This window comes from Protopterus annectens, chromosome 3.part1, assembly GCF_019279795.1.
Source record: "Protopterus annectens isolate FY-2018-M chromosome 3.part1, PAN1.0, whole genome shotgun sequence".
In the NCBI taxonomy this organism is placed as follows: Eukaryota; Metazoa; Chordata; order Ceratodontiformes; family Protopteridae; genus Protopterus; species Protopterus annectens.
The window spans coordinates 1,741,554,031-1,741,574,176 of record NC_056732.1 but is presented as its reverse complement, the minus strand read 5'-3'; positions in this window follow the sequence as shown (position 1 = coordinate 1,741,574,176).

The following is a 20,146-nucleotide window of genomic DNA, read 5'->3' as shown; positions in this document are numbered from 1 at the left end:
GGAATGGTACCACATAGGCAGATGCCCAGGGGTTCTCATCAGGACACTGCTGGTCATCATGCCCCTGGCAGACGTGCCACAACTCTTTCAACCACACGCATGTTCCAGGCTGTCTTGGAGGCACAGGCACGAATGGAGCGGTACACCAGACAGGGACTAAGGGCACAGGGGGCTCATAACACCTCTGTAAATGACAGTATCCGTGACCTAGCAGGTGCCATACGTAATTACACTGAGGTCATTGATAGATGTTGGGGTGAGAGATTGGATGTCCTCCACAATGTCATGTCCATGTGTCAGGACAGTGTGGGAAGGTTGAGACGTTGACATGGATGTGTGCCAGCAACATCAGCAGCTGGAGGTCGCCGTGGACATCCAGCAAGTCACAGCCGCTCCCGTAGTGCCAGTAGCAGCCCCAGCAATGTTGGGGGGGCTGTCCATAGACCATTCTAGAAGACCATGTGCACGTGGCTCTGGCCAGTCCCAGCAGGGACCTGGATCCAGTGGACATATGTCAACCTCTGAGGATAGTACCCAGTCTGGATTAGTACCTGATACTGTCTGTAGCACACCTGCCAGGCACAGGTTCTGTATCTGTGGCCAGAGATGGTGATCTGTAAAGCCTGCCAGGTACAGTCTGTAGCTGTTCCACAAATCCCCATATATGGCAGCCACATGGTGGAACTGTGTGCATGCAGACACACACACATAAACCAGAAACCTAGGGCAAACACATACCCGCACACATTACATCAACATTGGCCCATGACAATACTCATAGCCCTCACACACACACACACACACACACACACACACACACACACACACACACACACACACACACACACATGTCGATTGTATGGCTCAGTGTAGGCCTCTGGCAAACCAACAACACACCCTGTGCATATGATGAAACCTGTGCCACCTCCTGTCATCTGTAACATTGATGCAGGAACAGGCTAACATGGTGCTGATGCACAGGGTGACTTTGATAAAGTATAGCAATGGTTGAATGTGTAGCATGTTGTCAGCAGTAAAGTGTAATGATATCCTTGAAGGTGTAGCTGAGCAGGCATGATGCATTAAAGTTGTAATTAGCAATGTTGTATTGTTTCCACCAGTGTTTATTCCAATTGTGTTTTGTTTGCCCATGTGTCACTTGGCTGATGTGTGTAGCTGTGTCAGCATGTGTTATACAGTGGAAAGTAAGTGTGGGGTGTGGGCAGCACAGGTTTGCAGGTGTACATTTGTGAACATGGTGGAGGTGCACTGTCTGCATGTACATGCATATTGGACACATGGGCAGGGTGACATGCCCTGTATTGGCCAGTGTTAACACTCCATAGTTTCTATTGGTGGCCAGTATGCATTGTACTACACATGTTTTGGAACTTGAGTACGCACGTGTGTGTATGACACAGGTTGACACTGTGCTTTGGGTGATGCTGTTGTTACTATCTGTCATTGGTTTGCATTACTAAGGTTAAAACTGTCCCAGCTGCATAATCCTGTATTAATGCACACTGTTCACCTACAGGGTTGCATGGACTGTGCTATCACAAACACAAGAAATTCTCACTTATACAGTAAAAGTGCATTAGTCTCATGGACCCCTGCCATAAACTAAATATATAATAGAAGGTGTGATGTTATACCAAAAAAGAGTTACATACCAAGAAGGGATAACCTCTCTGGTCAGTATCATTGGGAAAATACAATCCCTCAATAAACATACAAGGCAAGCTTCAAAATACAAAATGGCAATAATTCCAAAGACAACACTAAAGCTTCCTTTACTGTTGTTCATAATCTACAGGGGAAATCTCAGATTGAGTCACAGTTAATGTAAATGGTCACAAAGTACACTTATCTGACTGACGTTACCAATTCCTTGTCAGGCAGTTTGAATGCAGATTTCACCACCCTGTCGCTATACAAGGGCCACATTTCCAGACCTGCAGAATGTAATACCTGATGATTCACAGACACTCTAGTTAAAACATCTCTTTAACAAGGTCCACACCACAGTGGCAATGGTACTGGACAGTGTCCCTAGCTGTGTCATACACGAGCTGACATATGAAGTCACCACTCACCTAAACGCTCTGTCCAGATGGAGCCTCTATACAGGTTACATACATGTGGAATGATGTATGGTAATGGTGTTCACAGTCCACAAGGGTTGAGCTACAATGTCTTCTTCTCCTTTCAGATGCTCCCATTAGGGGTCGCCACAGTACATCATCTGTTTCCATGTCTTCCTGCCCTCTGCATCTTGCGCTGTCACACCATCCACCTATATGTCCTCTCTCACCACAGGCATAAACCTCATCTTAGGCATTCCTCTTTTCCTGTTACCTGGCAGCTTCATCCTTAGCATCTATTTTACAATATACTCTGCATCCCTCCTCAGCACATGTACAAACCAACTTAATCCTGCCTATCTGGCATGGTCTACTAACCTTCAAACCTGGCCTGACCCTCTAATATACTTATTCTTAAACCTGTCCGCCCTCGTCACACCCAGTGCAAATGTTAACATAAATTAAGGGTAGAACTACAACAGGTCCTGGAAACTCTCACCCTATAAGCCAGACCAATGTTATCTGGAAGGCTATGGAGCACAGCATTATGGAACTCATTAACAGAGACATTATGAACCTGCAAACACTGCACCATACCCACTTAGGTTCTCTAAATGCCAGATCATGGCTCCTACACCTAGTAGACTTCAAGCCAGTCAACAAGGCTATAGGTGAGGGAGGGGAGGTCAACACAGCCAAGCTATAGCTCACCAGCAAATCACACTCATCCCACATACTGGTATTAGACATAACCTTAACAGACTGACCATAAACGATTGTTAGATGATGGCTTGACAACTAACACACAGATGTAGGACACACAGTAACATTTGCAGCCTCCATGTATTATTCTATGCCAGTAACAAGTGGTATTCACCTGCACTCAGTCTTGGGACCACTCCTGTTTGGCATATAGCTTTCTTAGGTACAAGCAAACACAGTAGGGATATGTCTGCCCATGTTTCATGAAAACGCATACTGTGGGCTATACTTTATTCTCCAGATGACACACACATCCTCCAAAAGGGTATCATACAGATAGATACCTGGTGTCAAAATCATGCTGTAAAGCTATAAGCCTAAGAAAGCATAGTTATCCACTTTTAGAAAACAAAGTATCCCCAGAGTACCACATAGGTAGCAGCCCCCAAAATGTGGAACAGGTACTAATATATACATAGAGCTATGTGTTGTCATCTCTCCTTTGATAATCACATTACCAAAGGGTTTTGGAAATCCCTCTGTGCAGCACATAAGCAATAAAGGGTTTGCATGCAGATCCACAGAGGTTGTTACACACCTATAATGATTAGTCATCTTTGCCAGACTTTGCTTGCTTTGGAACAGGTTTTAAATATACCTCAAGCATAAACCCTTGCTCACACTCTTCAATAGAAACCGTGATGAGTGGATGTGAAATGGAAGCCATAGCCCAGGGATCACTGCAGTGGCTAAGCTTGTCACAAGCATACAGAAGTGACCTAAGGTTTGGAAAGTGCCAGCACGCTCTGGCAAAGATAAGACATGCGTTCATGGAGAAAGCAGAGTACCCACCCATGAAATACTTGAGGTCACATGTATGTATATGGATTTGTCCCACAGCTACCTTACATGTGTAATGCACATACAGTTGTCATTGTGATATGTCATACACTATAAAAATCAAAACCCACTCTACATTGGTCAATGGTGTCACACACCTGGAACACAGACACACACACAGTCAGCAAGTGCGAGATTCAAACTTTTTCCTAACTACATTATGATACTACAGCAGTATGTATTTATACGACACGCTCTACACATTACTGGGATTTCACCTTTCCACAGGTATATTTGTAGGATGGTGACATCATCAGACTTGACAAAGATGAGTATACCACTTTTAAGGTGTGTGAGTAGTCTCCAAAAAGGTTGCTCTTTTCTATGAAGGACACACACAGTTGGCAAGTGCAAGATTCAAACCCCTACCTAACTATATTATAGCAATACAGCAGTATGCATTTACATAATGTGCTATACACATTATTGGGAATTTCTTTTTCCACAGGTACATTTGTAGGATGGTGACATCATTGGACTTGACAAAGATGAGTATACCACTTTTAAGGTGTGTGAGTAGTCTCCAGAAAGGTTGCTCCTTCTCTGGGAAACCCGCACACACAGTTGGCAAGTACAGGATTCAAACCCCTACCTAATTAGATTATGATACTTCAGCAATATACATTTACACAATGTGTTACACACATTACTAGGATTTCACCTTTCCACAGGTATATTTGTAGGATGGTGACATCATTGGACTTGACAAAATTGAGTATACCCCTTTTAAGGTGCTTGAGTAGTGTTCAAAAAGGTTGCGCCTCCCCAGGGAGACACACACACAGTTGGCAAGTGCAGGATTCAAACCCCTACCTAACTACTTTAGGATAATACAGCAGTACGCATTTACACAACACACTCTACACATTACTGAGATTTCATCTTTCCACAGGTATATTTGTAAGATGGTGACATCATCGGACTTGACAAAAATGAGCATACCACTTTTAAGGTGTGTGAGTAGTCTCCAAAAGGTTTCTCCTTCCAAGGGAGACACACACCCACACAGTTGTCAAGTGTAGGATTCAAACCTCCTACCTAATTAGATTATGATACTACAGCAATACATATTTACACAACACACTATACACATTACTCAGATTTCATCCTTCCATAGGTATATTTGCAGGATGGTGACATCATTAGACGACAAAGATGAGTATACCACTTCTAAGGTGTTTGAGTAGTCTCCAAAAAGGTTGCTCTTCCCCATGAAAACACACACAGTTGGCAAGTGCAGGATTCAAACCCCTACCTAACTACAGTATGATAATGCAGCAGTACATATTTACATAACGCACTATACACATTACTGGGATTTCACCTTTCCACAGGTATATTTGTAGGATGGTGACATAATTGGACTTGACAGAGATGAGTACACCACTTCTAAGGTGTTTGAGTAGTCTCCAAAAAGGTTGCTCCTCCCCAGGGAGAGACACACACACACACACACACACACACACACACACACACACACACACACACACACACACACACACACACACAGTTGGCAGGTGCGGTGTTCTTAATCCAAACTAAGTACGTCTTTACACTTCAGCAAGCAATATGGAGTTACAGGGTGCAATACAGACATTACTTGCTGACAGTTTGCACAAAGATTTTTTTCACATTTGCTAACCTCAGCAGGCTTATTATACTAGGTGTATTGTGAGTGTATTGTATGCATAGGCCATGACCATATCATATATGGGTTGATGCACCACATGCTGGCACACACAGGGTCAAACCTTGAGTAGCATCTTACCTTCACCTACATGACACTGCAATATAACAGAAAGATGATAAACTTCAACAATTGGCTGAGCTTCTGGTGTCATTCAAAGGGGATCCAGTCTCTTGTCTGCCTGTGATGATATGATAGACAAGCCTTGTTGCTTCACTACAGATGGTTTGCACCTGTCTCCCCAATTCTTCTGAATACTGGCCAAGGCTCGTGTTGTCCCCATATTACCTTTTTTAGGCAAGGCTCAAAGGTTCATAGGTAGGTACTAGTCTATCGGCCCTGGGGCCTATACAAGGCCAGCCAAAAAGGTACCCTGGCTTTTGCCACCCAAGAAATGTATTTTCCTGTGCCACTGTCATGCAGAGACACAGAGGTGATCCCCAGGGTGAATTTCCTATTTCCCATCCAATAATCAAGATCTTCCTTGAAGAGTGCTAATGAGGAGCTTTGTTTGATATAGATAGGTAGTTTATTCTGGAGTATGTAAAGACTGTGGGACAGGAATCTATCCCTCTGGCATGTTCTGTTTATTGTGGTGAAAAGGTTTAGGTCCCAAGAGCGTGTAGGTTCATAGGTATGCCCAAGGACATTTATAAGCCTAGCCAGAATGTGTTGGCTTTCAATTCCCTTTTAAATTAGTTTCCTGGGCCTCTGTCTAGCAGGGCCACTGAAGTGATCTCAGGGGTAAATTTACAGTTTCCCATCCACTCATCAAGATTCCTCTTGAAGAGAGTCTGAAAGGGGCTCTGCCTAACATCAACTGGGATTCTATTCCAGAGTGCGGGAAGTCTCTGGGACAGGAATCTATCCCTCCAGAACATCCTGTTTATTGCTTTCCTGAGGTTTAATTCACTGGAGTGTGTGGCTCTAAGAGATTTGTTTTTCTTGAGGTGGAGCATGTCCATTAATTCCGGGTTGGACATGGCCTTATACGTCAGGCATAGATCACCTCTGAGCAGGCAGTAAGCAACTGAGTAGAGCTGGAGTTTCTCTAGTCGAGCTGCATAGGGCATCTCTTTGAGGCCCAAGATCCTCTTGGTGAAGTAGTTCTGTTGTCTTACCAGCTGTTGCATATGCCAGTTATGGTACATACCAAATGGGGCATTGTACTCTATTATGGGCCTAATGAGTGATGAGTAGAGGGGCACAATGACCTCTCTTGATCTGGAGGTGAACCCTTTTGTGATTAGGTGAGCTACATAGAAGGAATAACTAACCACTTTGCCAATGTGATTATCAAAGGAGAGGTTACTATCTACCTGGGTCCCCAGGTCCCTAATTACATTTTCCATACCTAGTGGATTACCACCTATGTGGTAATTTGTGAGCACTTTGTTTTTTCCAAAGGGGATGACTATGCATTTTCTGCCATTCAGCTTGAGGCCATGGTTTTGTCACCAGGTATCTGTCTCTGTAAGACCCTTCTGGAGGATGTCTGTGTCAGCCAGAGAGTCAGTTATGGCCCCCCGTTTACAGTCATCTGGGAACTTGGCCAGCCATAGCCCTCCTGTGCTTCCCTGTACCTCAGAGAAATATATACTGAACAGGAGGGGTCCCAGGACCGAGACCTATGGGATGCCACTTGCGACGGGTTTAGAGTCAGACATGGCACCTGCAACTCTGACCATGTGTGTTCTCTCCATGAGCCAGTTGGTCACCCATCTCATGACATAGGGGTTACTGTTCAAGCTGGTAAGCTTGTCTATGATGCCAGAGTGGGGAATGGTGTCAAAGGCCTTAGTGAGGTTCAGGTAGGCTGTGTGGACTACCTTCCCTTTATCTATGGCCTTGGTAACTGTTTCAAAGAAGTCAACTAGGTTTAGGAGGCAGGATCTGCCTTTAACAAAGCCAAATTGGGTAGGGTCCAGTATCTGGAGGTTCCCAATGTCTCTGTTTATGAGTTCCATGATAATTCGCTCCATAGCTTTGCAGACCAGGCTGATCAGGCTTATAGGGCATTAGTTCCCAGGTTCTGTTGTGGCACCACCTTTGTGGAGCGGGATGACTGTTGCTGTACGCCATTCTTTGGGTACATAGCCTGTGGTCAGGTTGAGTCTGAACAGTGAATGTAGGTGAGGGTTTAGTTCCTTTTGGAGCTCGTGTAAGACGCAGCCTGGGACACCATCCAGTCCCACTGATGCTGTGTTCTTAGCTTTGGGGAGGGCTGTTTTTACCTGCATGTCCATGAAGTCTGGGGATCTGCATTCTTCTGGGATGGACATGGGCCCTTTTGGGGGTGGGGGTGAAGTTTGCACTGAACTTGTCCACCAGGATGATGGCAATGCCAGTTGGTTCAATGTATTTTTTGCCATTTTGCAGCAGCTGAAAGCATATCTGACAGTTGCCACCTAAATATTTGATATAGCTAAAGAAGGCTTTGTGATTATCTTTAGATTCCTTGGCAATTTTTCTTTAGAAACTGGACTTGGATTATTTTATGAGCAATCATAGTTTCTTGCTAATAATGATCAGTGATGCCTTTCCTTTTTGGAATTTTGCTCTATCACGCGTTAGTTTCCTCCTTCTGTTGTATAGCTTATTTATGGGCAAGGACCACTAGATTGGTTTCTTCTTTTTGGAGGAGTGAGTCTTGGTTTTTATTGGGATGGCTCGATCCATGCATCCCTGTAGATGCTCATAGAATGCACTTGTAAAGGATTTGGCAGATTGGATAGCATTATCCTGTAGCAAGGGGTGTGAAGTTTGCTTTTGAAAAGTTTTTCACAGTGGTTTTTTTGACTAGGGGGTGGTCAGGATGTGGATGTCCAGTGTGATTACTTCATGATCTGATATTACCAGTGAGGGGTTTACCTCTGATGTGGAATACTGATCTCCCATATTGGTGATGATCAGGTCCAGTATGTTGTCACCTCTAGTGGGCGTGGTGACCAGCTGTTCCAGGCCGTTTGAGTTTATAAACTCTAGGAAGCATTGGGCAAAGGACTTTGTACTCGAGTAATTCTCCCAGTCATTGTTTGGGTAGTTAAAATCTCCTCATATTATGGTGTTTGGTAGGACCTTTATATTTCCCAGTGTTCTCAGGAATACTGAGTGAGGGTCCTGAGACAAGGTATGTGATCTGTAGCAGGCTACGATCTGATAAGCAGTTTTGCCCAATGTTAGTTGCACTTGCATGGTCTCCAAGGCCTCGTGCTGTGCCACTAACCTGGAGGTGTGGGTATCCTTTATAAAAATGAATACACCCCCTCCTTTTGTATTTCAGTCTGGGTTTTGGGACCAAAGCTCGGAGGGATTGGGATTTCTTTAAGTGGAGCATGTCCAACAGCTCTGTGTTTGACATAGCTTTGTATGTTAGGCAGAGATCACCTCTGAGTAGGCGATATGCGACAGAGTACAGCTGTAGTGTTTTGAGACGGTCTGTGTATGGCATGTATTTGAGGCTGCTAATCCTCTTTGTGAGGTATTTCTGCAGGCTTTCCAGTTGTTGTAGATGTCTTGTGAGGTACATAGCAAAAGGGGCATTGTACGCTATAATGGATCTAATGAGTGATGAGTACAGGGGAACAATGACCTCTTTTATTCTGCATGAGACACCTTTTGTGATGAGGTGTGTCACATAGAAGGATTTCCTGACTACTGTGGCGATGTGATTATCAAAGGAGAGTCTACTGTCCACTTGTGTCCCAAGGTATCTTATCATACTTTCAGTGTTAAGTATACTATCACCTATGTTGTAGTTCATGGGTACAGTGTTTTTGCCAAAGGGGATGACAATGCACATTTTGGCATTGAGCTTGAGGCCATGGCTTTGACACCAGGCATCTGTCTCAGTGTGGCCCTTTTGTAGGATGTCCACATCATTAGTAGTCTCGATTATGGCTCCTAGTTTGCAGTCATCTGGGAACTTCATTAGCCAGACACCTTCCATGTTAACCTGTACTTCAGGGAAGTAGATACCAAACAGGACAGGACCCAGGACTGAACCCTGTGGTACTCCACTTGTCATTGGTCCGAAGTCGGACTTGGAGTCTGCTACTTTCACAGTGTGGGTTGTGTCAGTGAGCCATTTGGCAACTCATCTTGTGACATAGGGATTTATATCTAGTTTAGTGGGTTTATCCATAATTCCAGAGTGGGGGATGGTGTCAAAAGCCATGGCAAGATCTAGATAGGCTGTGTGAACCACCTTACCCTTGTTTACGGCTTTGGTGACTGCTTCAAAGAAGTCTATCAGATTTAGGAGACATGATCTGCCTTTTACAAACCCAAAATGGTTGTGGTCCAGAGTTTGGACATTACCAATGTCTTTGTTTATAAGTTTCATGATAATACATTCCATGGCCTTGCAGACCAGGCTCATTAGGCTAATGGGGTGCTAGTTCCCGGGGTCCGTGGTGGCTCCCCACTTGTGTAGTGGGATAACTGTCTCTGCGCGCCATTCAGTAGGGAAAAAACCTGAGGTGAGGCTATGATTGAACATGGTATGTAGGTGTGGTGCCAGTTCGTTCTGTAGTTCATGTAGAACGCAACCTGGGATGTAATCTGGTCCCGTGGATGCTGTGTTCCTGGTTTTGGAGAGTGGTTTTTACCTGTGCATCCATGATGACAGCAACTTTGCATTCTTCTGGTATAGAGGTGTGTTCTTTCATGGGTGAGAGGGGGGTAAAGTTAGCACTGATCCTATCTGCCAGGCTGTTGGCAATATCAGTTGGGTCTCTATATTTAGTGCCATGGTGCTGTAACTCAGAGCAGATCTGAGTGTTGCCATTGAAATTCTTGACATAGCTATAGAATGCTTTGTGGTTGTCTTTAGAATCAGTGTCAACTTTGTTTTCGTAACTAGCTTTGAAGGATTTTATCAGGGATTGCAGCTTCTTCCTGAGGCTGACCACTCATGGGATTTTACCCTCTTTTGCAACAGTTTCTTCCTTCTGTTGTGCAGTTTGTTTATGGCAGGGGACCACCAGATTGGCTTCCTTTTCTTGGAGGATTGCGTCTTGGTTCTGTTTGGGATAGCACAATGCATACACTCATGTAAGTGCTTATAAAGTGCAATTGTGAAGGATTCAGTAGTCGTAACAGTATTGTCCATCTGCATGGGTGTCCTGAAGTTCAGCACTTCTGTCTTAAGAAGCATGAAGTTGGCTTTGGAGACATTTTTTTAACATGGTTTTCTTAATGGGGGGGGGTCCAGAATGTGGATATGTAGGGTAATTAGCTTATGGTCAGATGGGACCAATGAGGTGTTGACTTCAGGTGTGGAACACCAGTCACTTAGGACAAACCAAACCCCATAACCAACACAAATTACCACAAAGTTAGCTAAATGCTACTCATTGCCAGAAGTCTCAGCCTCCAGATGCACACACTCAAGGCACATCTCAGTATGGAGAATATTGATATCTGTGCAGTAACAGAAACCTAGTTCAAGGCTCCAGAGAGCACACCAGCACTACCAGGATACTACTCATTCCATACCTTCCAGCATCAGGACCTGGATCATAGCACATAGGGTGGGGATGTATCCATATTCATCAAGAATCCCTACACCTCTCTCTACATGCTCTGTACTGGATATGTACACATGGAATGTTGCACAGCAACATTCTTCACACTCCACAGGGGTGGGTCCACAAAAACCCCTTGGCATTCATGCTCTATGAGCCTGATGAGTCTGCTTTTTAAGGCAATGTAGCCAACAACAAAGAGATTGTGAACCTTCACACAGTTGGGCACACCCAGTTTGGCTTCATCATATGCAGATCACACCTCTGAACTGGGTGGATTTCTTTGAGACCGTTACCCAGGCTACAGATGATTGAAATGAGCTCAACACAGCCTACCTATACCTCACTGCAGCCTTTGATACCATTCCCCAGTCAGGTATCATAGATGAACTCACCAACCTGGGCATGAATTCATACATCACAAGATGGATTGCAAACTGGCTCACAGATAGATTCCACAAATTAAGAGTTGCTGGCTACATGTCAGACTCTACACTGGTAACAACTGGTGGCCCCCAGGGTTCAGTCCTGGGGTCCCTCCTGTTTGTTATAGACCTCTCAAATGTACATGCCAACACAGGAGGGTTGTGGTTGACTAAGTTTGCTGGGAACTGTAAAGTGTTTGCCATAGTAGATTCCCTGGATGACACAAATATTCTCCAGAAGGGACTCTATGAGACAGATGTGTGGTGTCAGAATCATGGCCTCAAGCTCAATGTGGAGGAATGCATAGTGATCCCATTTGGTGAAATCAAAGTACACACAAACTACCACATAGGTGTTACCCCCCTTAAAACTGACAAGGTAATAAAGGATCTGGGGACACAAGTAGATAGTCATCTTTCCTTTGACAACCATGTTTCCAAAGTGATTGGGAAATCCTATGTGGCCCACCTAATCAACAAAGGGTTTGCATCAGGATTCGAAGAGGTAGTGGTGGCCCTCTACTCTTAAGTCATCAGACCCATCATTGAGTGCAATGCACCATTTTGGATGTACTCAAATACGCATATCCAGCAGCTGTAGAGACCACAGAGGTACCTCACCAAGAGGATTACTGGCCTCAAACAGTTGTGTTATGCAACACAACTGGTAAAACTAAATCTATTCTTCGCTGCGTACCGCCTACTCAGGGGCACACTCTGCCTAACATACAGAGCCATGTTCAACACATAACTGCTGAGCATGCTCCATCTACAGATAACAAAACTGAGTCGCCCTACACACTTCAGGGATATGAACCTCATCACAACAATGAATGCAACATGCTGGTGGGATAGAGTACCATCCCAACCACTTGCCTTACTGTGGAACAGAGTCCCAATGTACATCAGACAGAGCCCCTCGCTGACACTCTTCAATAGGAACCTTGATGAGTGGATGGGAAACAGACAATTCACACCAGCCATCACATCAGCAGCCCTACTAGAAAGGGGCTTAGGGTACTAACTATTAGAATGAGGGCTTGGGAAACTACCCAATGGGGTGGTGAAAGCTGCACAATTTTCCTAGGCTAACATATGCCTTATTGAAGATAGGTTCATAGGTATGTAGTAGACTATGTGACAGGTACATGTCTACAGATAGTAGATGTGTACTTCATTGTACCGTCATGTTGTACAGCAGGCACATGGACCACATACACTGTAATGCTTACAGATACTGGTGGCTGTTATGTACACTGGGTGAGATGTGCACGTCATGTCTTTTGTGCCATTGGGATGTGTGCTGGGTGGGACAGTCCTGGATGGCTCCCTGTCATGGTCACCCTCTTACACACATCTCTGCCCATCCATCTTTGGCTTATTATACTGTGTTCCCCCTACATATATATATATATAGGTATATAGGTAGGTAATAGGCTATCTGCCTGTAGGCATATATTAGTATGGCCAGAGTGTGCAGCTATCACCACCCATGGAGTTAGTTCCCTAGGCCTCTGTGTAGTAGAGCTGATGAAGTGATCCATTGTGTGACAGTTCAGTTTCACTTACATTCATCAAGGCTCCTCTGGAAGAGTGTCAGTGAGGGACTCAGCTTAATGTAGGTTGGGAGGGAGCCTGTTCCAAAGAAAGGGAAGTCTGCGAGTTATTAATATAATCCACCAAAATGTTCTATTTATTGTTGTGATGATGATATCCCTAGAGCATGTAGTACAGTGAGCTTGGGGTTACTTCAGATAGCACATGTACATCCGTTCTGCATTGGACATGGACTTGTCTGTTGGGCAGAGATCACCTGAGTAGACAGTATGCAACAGAGTACAGATTGAGTTAAATTCAGTCTTGTTGCATAGGGCAACTATTTGAGGCCAGTAATGCTCTTTTTGAGGTATGTCAGTGGTCTTTCCAGCTGCTGAAGGTGCCTAGTCAGATTCATCGCAAGTGTGTTGTGGTACTCTGTGATGGGCCTGATGACTGATGAGTAGAGGGAACCTAGTTTGACCTACATGCAAAGACCTTGGCAGTTTGTGGGAACATATAGCATGATTTTCTAACCACTTTGTGAATGTGTTTCTGGAAGTAGTAATGACTATCTACATATGTCCATAGATCCCTTATTATTGCCTCCATATTTAGGGTGTTGGCACCTATGTGGTATTTGTATGACTGTAGCTCGAGTCCATAAGTTTGACACCACATCTGTCTGACTGAGACCCTTTTTAAGGATGTCTCTGTTGTCCCAAACATTGATTTTGACAACCTTTTTTCAGTCATCCACAAACCTTGCTAAACATAGCCCTTGTGTTTGACTGTATTTCTGAAAAGTATACACCAGACAGGAGGGGTCCCAGGACTGAGTCATGGGGGACAGCAGTTGTTACCAGCTTGAACAGGAGACCACAATTCTTACCTTGTGGGATCTATCTGTGCCCCAGCTGGCAATCCATCAGATGACATACATGTTTATGCACAGGTTGTTGATTTTGTGGATACGACATGTGTGTGGGATGTTGGAAAAGGGCTTTTCAAAGTCTATGTAGGCCATGTGTAGCTCATTTTATTGATGCATGTCCTGGGTGACTGCCTTGAAAACTGTCTAGCAGGTTTAGGAACCATGATCTGCCCCTGACCAAACCAAAATGGGTAGGGTTGGGTGTTTGTAGGCTCTCAATAGCTCTGTTTATGAGTTCCATAATGATGGACTCCATGGCCTTGCACATCAGGCTTATTAGGCTTATAAGACAATAGTACCCATGGTCTGTTGTGCACCAACACTTGTGGAGTGTGCCAAACATTGCTGTAACCCATTCAACAGTTTCATATCCTGTACAGACAGTGAGTCTCAACAGACTGTTCAGGTGCAGGGTCTGTTTGTTTTGGAGTTCACATATGACACAGCCAGGGAAACCATGTTATCCCATACACGCCATGTTTTTAGGTTTGGAAAGAGCTGTTTAACCATTGTATATCTGATTTCTGGGTTTTCACAGTCTCCAAGTATGATAATGGGCCCTTTTGTCAGTGAGAAAGGGGTAAATATGTATGAACCTGTCTGACAAGATGTTGGCAATGTCAGTCATGTACATGTATTCATTTAAAGTTTGCACTGACTCAGAACATATATGAGTTTATATTGATATTTATGACATAGCGAAAGAAAGCTTCACGGTTCTCTATGAACTCTTTGACCATGGCTTGGATAATGTTAGGAGTGCTCATTGTTTCTTGATGATACTGATCAGAGAATTATTGATCCTCTTTGGTTTTTCACTTTCTTTGAACAACTTAAGTACTTGGAGTACATACTTTGATTATGACAGGTGTCCAATATATTATATGGGTCTGTTTTCATATCAGTGTGTGGAGAAGACAGGATTGGTGAATAGTGACAAGTGTCTGGAGTAAGAACTGCAACTGCCAGATATGTGTGGCCCACTGCTGTACTCAGACATGGCCTAAGTGTGTGAGCATGCCCAGTATGACCTTTCAGTATGTTGCTGACTGAAATTTGCTAAATTTGTTTGTGTGTGAGCATGCCCAGTATGAGCATATATACTATATGTGTGTGAAAATCAAGTTGTTTTTTACTTCAGGCTCACCTTTGTGTTGTACATCGACAGGAAGCACAGTGTGCCTGCAGGGCTTCCATGAGTCATTCCACATACAGTGGGGACAGCTATTATTTGTACATTTCTACCCGGGGGCACATCTAATTGTTACTGTGGGTGTACATAGGATGAAGGGTTCACCTGACACTTATACACATTTGCTAGGCCTGCACTGCTATGTGAGGTACTCCATTTCAGTCTGTACTGTTGCCTATCATACTGGCTTGAGGCATACCACTGCACTACAGACCTTAGCTTCCAATCACATGCATATTAGTTTGTGACTTCATAGCCTACCCAACCCACATCACACTGCCTGGCCTGCTGTTATCTGTCTGCATAGGCCTGGGGAGAGGTTACTCATATGCCTCTTCAGAGGGCATGATACAGCATTTGTTTGTATTTGCATTTGTCTACATTTGTCCTGCTGGCTGTGACTGTTAGGTATGTGACCCCCCAACTGGTATGTGTGAGTGAGTTAAGTTGTGTCTGCGCCAGTGAAATGCTGTCATGGCTTAGTGGCTCAGTACTGTGACTATAGTGCACAGTATCCTGAGTTCGAGCCCTGTCACTGCTTTTTATTTTCCTGCTGGGCAGACCAGACTGTTTAAGGAACAGTAAAGCAGGTGTGAGTGTGTTTACCCGACTTTGCTCAACTTTGCCCGACTTTGCCCGACTTTGCCCAACATTGCTCAACATTGCCCAATGTTGCGCTGGTTAGGGCAGTGCACAGGTACGCCCATAAAATGTGCTTAGCAGTGCTTTATATTGCTTAAAATAGGGCACTCATGCCTCAGGTGGTGCTGCAGGGCTGCCTATGTCGGATGCACATAGTACACTCCCTATACATGTTTGAAAACAGGTAGTGTCAATTTAGGCATCCCTTTTACTGTATGTGCGAGTCAGAGAGAGAGGTGTCATTTCCAGGGTTCCTACTGAGTCAGTGTATGTGCTATGCGTTGCCTCTTTACCAAGGCCAGGGCATACTGGGCATGCCTCCTTCTGCCTACTGGGGCAGGCTCAGGTTGTTCCTCCTCCGAGTCACGCTGTGCCTGTGCAGGCCTTGGCAATGGTGGGGGGCTGTTTGGCCCTGCCCCATGCTGTTCCTGCTGCAGATGTTTTCGCAGGATCATATTGTGTAGCATTGCACATACCATGACAATTTGGGTACATGTAGTTGGTGAGTACTGCAAGGCTCCACCAGATGTGTCCAGGCACCAGAACTGTGACTTGAGCATCCCAAACACATGCTCAATAATGTTTCTTGTTTGTGCGTGTGCCTCATGATGAAGTTCTTGTTCGGGTGTGTGTGCATTTCTGATGGGTGTCATCAACCACGGCTCCAGTGCGTATCCAGCATCCCCCACTAGGTGACCGTCACGGATGTCCCCATTGGCAAATCTCTGGTACAGCTGCATCAGATGCCAGATGTGGGAATCGTGTTAGCTTCCAGGGCAGCCAGCACACACATTCATTATTATGCCCTGGGCATCACACACGACCTGGCAGTTGATGGAGGGGAAGCCCTTGCAGTTGATGTAGACCCTACCCCGCTCACCGGGTGGTGCTTTGATGTGTATGTGCGTGCAGTCTATCGCACCCACTACATCAGGGTATTCTGCTATTTGGTGGAAAAGACGCATATTGCTGGCCAATGCCTCACGGGAATTGGGGAAATATACGTGCTCACCGACATGTGCTGACATGGCATCCAGGAACTGGTGCAGTACCCTGGATGCTGATGCCTATGAAATCCCAATCATATCACCAGTTGGTCTCTGGAAGGTACCTGTAGCTAGTATTCTTAGGCCAACACATACCTTGGTATCCACTGGGATGGGTTCCCCTCTGTTGGTTCTGTGTGTGAGGCGTGGCCAGCACAGCTCAACAATTTGCTGCAGGAGGCCTCTGTCCACCCTATAGCACTCCACTATCTCCAGCTCATGTAGCCCCTGGTAGGTTACCCTGGGTCTGTACACTCTCCTCCATCTCCTCATTATGGGTTGCTCAGCAGCATTCACAACATCACCACCCTCAGCACCTTGCATGTGTTGGTTTATGATAGCAAGAGCAGCCCCTAACAGTTTGTCTGACTTTAAAGTTTTTAAGCTTTCCCTCTTTGTATACTGCAGTGTTGCAGAGTTCTTTGGAAAAAATAGGGAAGAATGCTGTTTGCAGAGTTTAAAGTGCTGGGCTGGGCTGGGCTAGTCTGTTACCTGTATAATTGGCTGATTCTGATATATTTCACCTGGCAGCTCTGCTAGTTCTCCTTGGTTAACTTCCTACTACTTCTTTTCCTTCTTTTTCTCTTTCTGTTTCCGCCCAGGGCAGCACTGTGCAAACAAGCGCACACGCCCGCACATGAGCGCACACATGCTGTGTGCACGTTTGCAAGAAATTTCAGATATATTCACAGCGTACGCCTTTGGTTTCTGGTTTTCAAAAAGGACAACTGTAGACACGCCTCTTGCAATCCTGAGCACCTCAGGGCAAACACAAGACACTGTGCTCCAATAAGCTTACAGTCTTTCTGATGCACCCCCTGATGATGTTACCTATATTCTACTCTACTACTCCCCTACTCCTACACTTACACTCTTGGGACATGGCTCACATGCTGGGGAAAATTGGGATTCACTATCCTTATCCTCATTTGCATAGGATTGCCTACTAATGCATGTTTACATCTCTCACACTGAGCTTCCCCCCCCTTAGCAACCACTACTCAGTGGCCATGTTGTCTTCAGCCTGCCATTCACCTGCATGGCAGGATAAGCTTTTTAGTGAAAATGGCTATTTTTAGCTATTTTAAAATTATTTTATGTTTTTTTAAAGCGCTGCACGTTTGCGCAGTGCTGCGCTACTCTTAAACATCAGAGATCAGGAAAAAAAGTTAGATTTTAATAATTTTAAACATTTATAAATGTCAATGGCCTTATATTTGGCCATTGGCATGCTTCCTCAACTGTATGCATCCTTTATTTGGAGCTGTCATAGCTCCGTTTAGCTATTTGCAGAACGGTACTCCGTTACCAACGGAGTACATTTCTGCAGATAACACTACTCTTCCACGGACAGGTTAGTGTTTCCTGGATTGCAAATTTACCTCATTTGCATAGCTTTCAGCAGCAAATGAGGTAATTTGCATACCATGATGCTGTCCATGCAAGAGTAGCTTTAGAAGCTGTCATGCACGCCCCTGCTGGCTGTTGCTGGATCGCTAGGCAGACATATTGGCTGTCTGACGTCTTACTCTACTCTACAACTCCATGCAAGCTTTCGTAAATTTTCCCACTCTCTAACAAGTGGCAATTGTATTATACAAGGAATATAATCAGGAAGGTGAATCAAAGAATGAATACATGCATGCATGACCCTAAAAATGTATGCAAGGAGTCTATTTTGAAAACAGCCCAAAAATAAACTTAATGGCCAGATGCATTTTCTATGAATGTGGGTTTTCATTCCATTTCAATAGCAGAGAAGTTTAATGCTTATGCTAGGTCTGTTTTCATTGCGAGATTGTATTGTTTAGCAAATGGCTATCTGTGATTGTGCTATTCTAGCTTAAACTACTGTACAGAGGGAGGAGAGAGGTTGTTATTCTACTTTCACTGAGCTGTAAGACTCGCTTGCCTACCCCAAAGTAAATTAAACAGTAAGTTAAGCAACCCTTTGAAACAAGGCACATGGTCTTCTAGTTTTTGAGGACATGACTTTTATAGTAAAATATGTGTGAAGGAGCAACAGATAAAGCAGGTTTATTAAAGGAAAATTCCACCGTCCTTCACTTGCAGTTTAACTACATTATAAGGTATCTTTTTTTTCTATGCATTTAAATAATTGAAGGAAAAGACTGAAGTGGCCTTCTTGGAGAGTGGCCTACCTGTGGGTGTGGCTTATAGGGGTGTGCATTAGTATGGTGTGGGTGGGGCTTAAGGGGCGCTAGAGTACTACTTTGCCTAGGGCACCGTTTCAGCTAAGGCCGGCCCTGTACACAGTAATATATCCTGTTTACTTCTGTTATATCACATGAATGTCTATGAACAGCCTTGATTACTGTGTTCATTTGCTTTAACAAACTTCTAACATTTTGGGTCTTATTGAGTTTAGTAGTCTATTTCATTAATTGATTTAATGTCTATCCATCTCTATTGAATCAAGCAACTCTTCACTTAGATCATTTTCTTCTAAACTAAAGGCACATTGTTCATGCTCCCTTTCCTGTGGGCATTCTACAGAATGTTCCAGAACATCTTCCTGTGCCATATTCTCTTCAGCTTTATCCTGTGTCATCCATTGCTCTTTCATATGTGAACTCACTAGCCTATTACTCCAAAACATTGATTTGTATAGGATGATAGAAGATTACTAAGCTATTGGCCCTGAGGCCTTTATAAGCCTAGTCAAGTGTTTAGTCTATGTTTAGACAAGTCAGCACCCGATGCCCCTTGTCCAGCAGGGACATGGGTGGAATCCCAGGGGTAGATTTTCTGTTTCCCATCCAGTTTTCCAGATTGTGCTTAAAAAGGGGTAAAGAGGTACTCTGCTTGATGTAGAGAGGGATTCTATTCCATAGATGGGAGAGTCTCTGGGACACAAATCTGTCCCACCAAAAAGTCCTGTTGATGTCACAGACCAGGTTCAAGCTGCTCGTATGAGTTACTCGAGTGGAGCTTGACTTGTGGATATGCAGCAGTCCCATCAAGGTGGGGTCTGTGATCACCTTGTATGCCAGACAGAGGTCACCTCTGAGGAGTCTGTATGAAATTGAGTAGAGGCATAGGGCTTTTAGCCAATCTGTGTATGGTAGATCCTTGAGGCCCTGGATTCTCCTGGTGAGGAACATCTGTAGTCTCTCCAGCTGCTGCATGTGCTTTGTGAGGTACATGCCGAGTGTTGCCACAGTTTCCTGTTCTTTCCCTTACTATGCAACTCCCACTGAATTTTTGTCCTGGTTTCCTACGAAGGCTCCAATGTGTCTTCATATGGCAACTGGTCAAACTGGTCTACTTTCTTCCTTTGTTTTCTTATTTTTGGATTACAAAATTTTCCATATCTGGATAGTATACCTTTGCCTGTATTTCTCTTCAAATACATTTGGTGCTGTTTTTTTTTTTTTTTTTTTGTATTGATTAGTTTTGCTTTCTTCTTTGCATAAATATTGCATCACATTAAATCTCTACCTTTCCCA